Source organism: Amia ocellicauda, unplaced genomic scaffold (genome assembly GCF_036373705.1).
Source record: "Amia ocellicauda isolate fAmiCal2 unplaced genomic scaffold, fAmiCal2.hap1 HAP1_SCAFFOLD_98, whole genome shotgun sequence".
Classification (NCBI taxonomy): domain Eukaryota; kingdom Metazoa; phylum Chordata; class Actinopteri; order Amiiformes; family Amiidae; genus Amia; species Amia ocellicauda.
Window position 1 is genome coordinate 257617 of NW_027103023.1, and position 4884 is coordinate 262500.

The following is a 4884-nucleotide window of genomic DNA, read 5'->3' on the forward strand; positions in this document are numbered from 1 at the left end:
GGCAGGCAGGCAGACCTCCAGGGCAGGCAGGCAGGTAGGCCGTGCTGCTGCCAGGGCTGGCAGGCTGACCTCCAGGGCAGGCAGGCAGGCAGGCAGACCTCCAGGGCTGGCAGGCTGACCTCCAGGGCAGGCAGGCAGGCAGGCAGGCAGACCTCCAGGGCTAACAGGCTGACCTCCAGGGCTGGCAGGCTGACCTCCAGGGCTGGAAGGCAGGATGGCAGACCTCCAGGGCAGGCAGGCAGGCAGGCAGGCAGGCAGGCAGACCTCCAGGGCTGGCAGGGAGACCTCCAGGGCTGGCAGGCAGGCAGGCAGGGCTGTGTGGCTGGGGAGGGCAGGCTGGCAGGCAGGTAGGCCGTGCTGCTGCCAGGGCTGGAAGGCTGACCTCCAGGGCAGGCAGGCAGGCAGACCTCGAGGGCAGGCAGGCAGGTAGGCCGTGCTGCTACCAGGGCAGGCAGGCAGACCTCCAGGGCTAACAGGCTGACCTCCAGGGCAGGCAGTGCTGCTACCAGGGCTGGATAGCAGACCTCCAGGGCTGGATAGCAGACCTCCAGGGCTAACAGGCAGACCTCCAGGGCTGGCAGGCAGGCAGGCAGACCTCCAGGGCAGGCAGTGCTGCTACCAGGGCTGGATAGCAGACCTCCAGGGCAGGCAGTGCTGCTACCAGGGCAGGCAGTGCTGCTGCCAGGGCTGGATGGCAGGCAGGCAGACCTCCAGGGCTAACAGGCTGACCTCCAGGGCAGGCAGGCAGACCTCCAGGGCTAACAGGCTGACCTCCAGGGCAGGCAGTGCTGCTACCAGGGCAGGCAGGCTGTCCTCCAGGGCTGGATAGCAGACCTCCAGGGCAGGCAGTGCTGCCACCAGGGCAGGCAGGCTGTCCTCCAGGGCTGGATAGCAGACCTCCAGGGCAGGCAGTGCTGCTACCAGGGCAGGCAGGCTGTCCTCCAGGGCTGGATAGCAGACCTCCAGGGCAGGCAGTGCTGCTACCAGGGCAGGCAGTGCTGCTGCCAGGGCTGGATGGCAGGCAGGCAGACCTCCAGGGCTGGATAGCAGACCTCCAGGGCTAACAGGCTGACCTCCAGGGCTGGCAGGCTGACCTCCAGGGCTGGAAGGCAGGATGGCAGACCTCCAGGGCAGGCAGGCAGGCAGGCAGGCAGGCAGGCAGACCTCCAGGGCTGGCAGGGAGACCTCCAGGGCTGGCAGGCAGGCAGGCAGGGCTGTGTGGCTGGGGAGGGCAGGCTGGCAGGCAGGTAGGCCGTGCTGCTGCCAGGGCTGGAAGGCTGACCTCCAGGGCAGGCAGGCAGGCAGACCTCGAGGGCAGGCAGGCAGGTAGGCCGTGCTGCTACCAGGGCAGGCAGGCAGACCTCCAGGGCTAACAGGCTGACCTCCAGGGCAGGCAGTGCTGCTACCAGGGCTGGATAGCAGACCTCCAGGGCTGGATAGCAGACCTCCAGGGCTAACAGGCAGACCTCCAGGGCTGGCAGGCAGGCAGGCAGACCTCCAGGGCAGGCAGTGCTGCTACCAGGGCTGGATAGCAGACCTCCAGGGCAGGCAGTGCTGCTACCAGGGCAGGCAGTGCTGCTGCCAGGGCTGGATGGCAGGCAGGCAGACCTCCAGGGCTAACAGGCTGACCTCCAGGGCAGGCAGGCAGACCTCCAGGGCTAACAGGCTGACCTCCAGGGCAGGCAGTGCTGCTACCAGGGCAGGCAGGCTGTCCTCCAGGGCTGGATAGCAGACCTCCAGGGCAGGCAGTGCTGCCACCAGGGCAGGCAGGCTGTCCTCCAGGGCTGGATAGCAGACCTCCAGGGCAGGCAGTGCTGCTACCAGGGCAGGCAGGCTGTCCTCCAGGGCTGGATAGCAGACCTCCAGGGCAGGCAGTGCTGCTACCAGGGCAGGCAGTGCTGCTGCCAGGGCTGGATGGCAGGCAGGCAGACCTCCAGGGCTGGATAGCAGACCTCCAGGGCTAACAGGCAGACCTCCAGGGCTGGCAGGCAGGCAGGCAGACCTCCAGGGCAGGCAGTGCTGCTACCAGGGCTGGATAGCAGACCTCCAGGGCAGGCAGTGCTGCTACCAGGGCAGGCAGTGCTGCTGCCAGGGCTGGATGGCAGGCAGGCAGACCTCCAGGGCTAACAGGCTGACCTCCAGGGCAGGCAGGCAGACCTCCAGGGCTGGAAGGCAGGCAGTGCTGCTACCAGGGCAGGCAGGCTGTCCTCCAGGGCTGGATAGCAGACCTCCAGGGCAGGCAGTGCTGCTACCAGGGCTGGATAGCAGACCTCCAGGGCAGGCAGTGCTGCTACCAGGGCAGGCAGTGCTGCTGCCAGGGCTGGATGGCAGGCAGGCAGACCTCCAGGGCTAACAGGCTGACCTCCAGGGCAGGCAGGCAGACCTCCAGGGCAGGCAGGCAGGCAGGCAGACCTCCAGGGCTGGATAGCTGACCTCCAGGGCTGGATAGCAGACCTCCAGGGCTAACAGGCTGACCTCCAGGGCTAACAGGCAGACCTCCAGGGCAGGCAGGCAGACCTCCAGGGCAGGCAGTGCTGCTACCAGGGCTGGATAGCAGACCTCCAGGGCTAACAGGCAGACCTCCAGGGCTGGCAGTGCTGCTACCAGGGCTGGATAGCAGACCTCCAGGGCTGGATAGCAGACCTCCAGGGCTAACAGGCAGACCTCCAGGGCAGGCAGGCAGACCTCCAGGGCTGGATAGCTGACCTCCAGGGCTGGATAGCAGACCTCCAGGGCTAACAGGCTGACCTCCAGGGCTAACAGGCAGACCTCCAGGGCAGGCAGGCAGACCTCCAGGGCAGGCAGTGCTGCTACCAGGGCTGGATAGCAGACCTCCAGGGCTAACAGGCAGACCTCCAGGGCTGGCAGTGCTGCTACCAGGGCTGGATAGCAGACCTCCAGGGCTGGATAGCAGACCTCCAGGGCTAACAGGCAGACCTCCAGGGCAGGCAGGCAGACCTCCAGGGCTGGATAGCTGACCTCCAGGGCTGGATAGCAGACCTCCAGGGCTAACAGGCTGACCTCCAGGGCTAACAGGCAGACCTCCAGGGCAGGCAGGCAGACCTCCAGGGCAGGCAGTGCTGCTACCAGGGCTGGATAGCAGACCTCCAGGGCTAACAGGCAGACCTCCAGGGCTGGAAGGCAGGCAGTGCTGCTACCAGGGCAGGCAGGCTGTCCTCCAGGGCTGGAAGGCAGACCTCCAGGGCAGGCAGGCAGACCTCCAGGGCAGGCAGTGCTGCTACCAGGGCTGGATAGCAGACCTCCAGGGCTGGATAGCAGACCTCCAGGGCTAACAGGCAGACCTCCAGGGCTGGCAGGCTGACCTCCAGGGCAGGCAGGCAGGCAGGCAGACCTCCAGGGCTGGATAGCTGACCTCCAGGGCTGGATAGCAGACCTCCAGGGCTAACAGGCTGACCTCCAGGGCTAACAGGCAGACCTCCAGGGCAGGCAGGCAGACCTCCAGGGCAGGCAGTGCTGCTACCAGGGCTGGATAGCAGACCTCCAGGGCTAACAGGCAGACCTCCAGGGCTGGAAGGCAGGCAGTGCTGCTACCAGGGCAGGCAGGCTGTCCTCCAGGGCTGGAAGGCAGACCTCCAGGGCAGGCAGGCAGACCTCCAGGGCAGGCAGTGCTGCTACCAGGGCTGGATAGCAGACCTCCAGGGCTGGAAGGCAGGCAGGCAGACCTCCAGGGCAGGCAGTGCTGCTACCAGGGCTGGATAGCAGACCTCCAGGGCTGGAAGGCAGACCTCCAGGGCAGGCAGGCAGACCTCCAGGGCAGGCAGTGCTGCTACCAGGGCTGGATAGCAGACCTCCAGGGCTGGAAGGCAGGCAGGCAGACCTCCAGGGCAGGCAGTGCTGCTACCAGGGCTGGATAGCAGACCTCCAGGGCTAACAGGCAGACCTCCAGGGCAGGCAGTGCTGCTACCAGGGCTGGATAGCAGACCTCCAGGGCTAACAGGCAGACCTCCAGGGCTGGAAGGCAGGCAGTGCTGCTACCAGGGCAGGCAGGCTGTCCTCCAGGGCTGGAAGGCAGACCTCCAGGGCAGGCAGGCAGACCTCCAGGGCAGGCAGTGCTGCTACCAGGGCTGGATAGCAGACCTCCAGGGCTGGAAGGCAGGCAGGCAGACCTCCAGGGCAGGCAGTGCTGCTACCAGGGCTGGATAGCAGACCTCCAGGGCTAACAGGCAGACCTCCAGGGCTGGCAGTGCTGCTACCAGGGCTGGATAGCAGACCTCCAGGGCTGGATAGCAGACCTCCAGGGCTAACAGGCAGACCTCCAGGGCTGGCAGGCTGACCTCCAGGGCAGGCAGGCAGGCAGGCAGACCTCCAGGGCTGGATAGCTGACCTCCAGGGCTGGAAGGCAGACCTCCAGGGCTGGCAGGCTGACCTCCAGGGCAGGCAGGCCGGGCCCCCGGTGCTGCATCTCGGCCGCTGCCTGGGGCGGACCGGCCCGGGTGCCCTTGCGCTTTTTCGACACCAGGGGGCAGTTGGGTGCCATTCCGTCCCTCGTGTGGCGAAATGGCGGTACTGCACCTCCGCCTTTTTGCTGGAGAAAGTCCGCAGTCGGGACAATGCGCCACACGGTCCGTCGGCAGGAGGCCCGGGCCCGGGCACAACTCCCCGGTGGGGACGGACGCCGGGCTGGAGCTTCCCTTCAGCACACACACTCACTCACTCACTCTCTGACCGACCGACCGACCGACGGCTCCCAGCGCTCAGCCTGCAGGGCTACACACCCCGGTGGGTGCGGGCTCCGGGCTGGAGCTCTCCTTCAGCACACACACTCACTCTCTGACCGACCGAACGACCGACGGCTCCCAGCGCTCAGTCAGCAGGCCTACTCCTCCCCGGTGGGGACGGACGCCGGGCTGGAGCTTTCCTTCA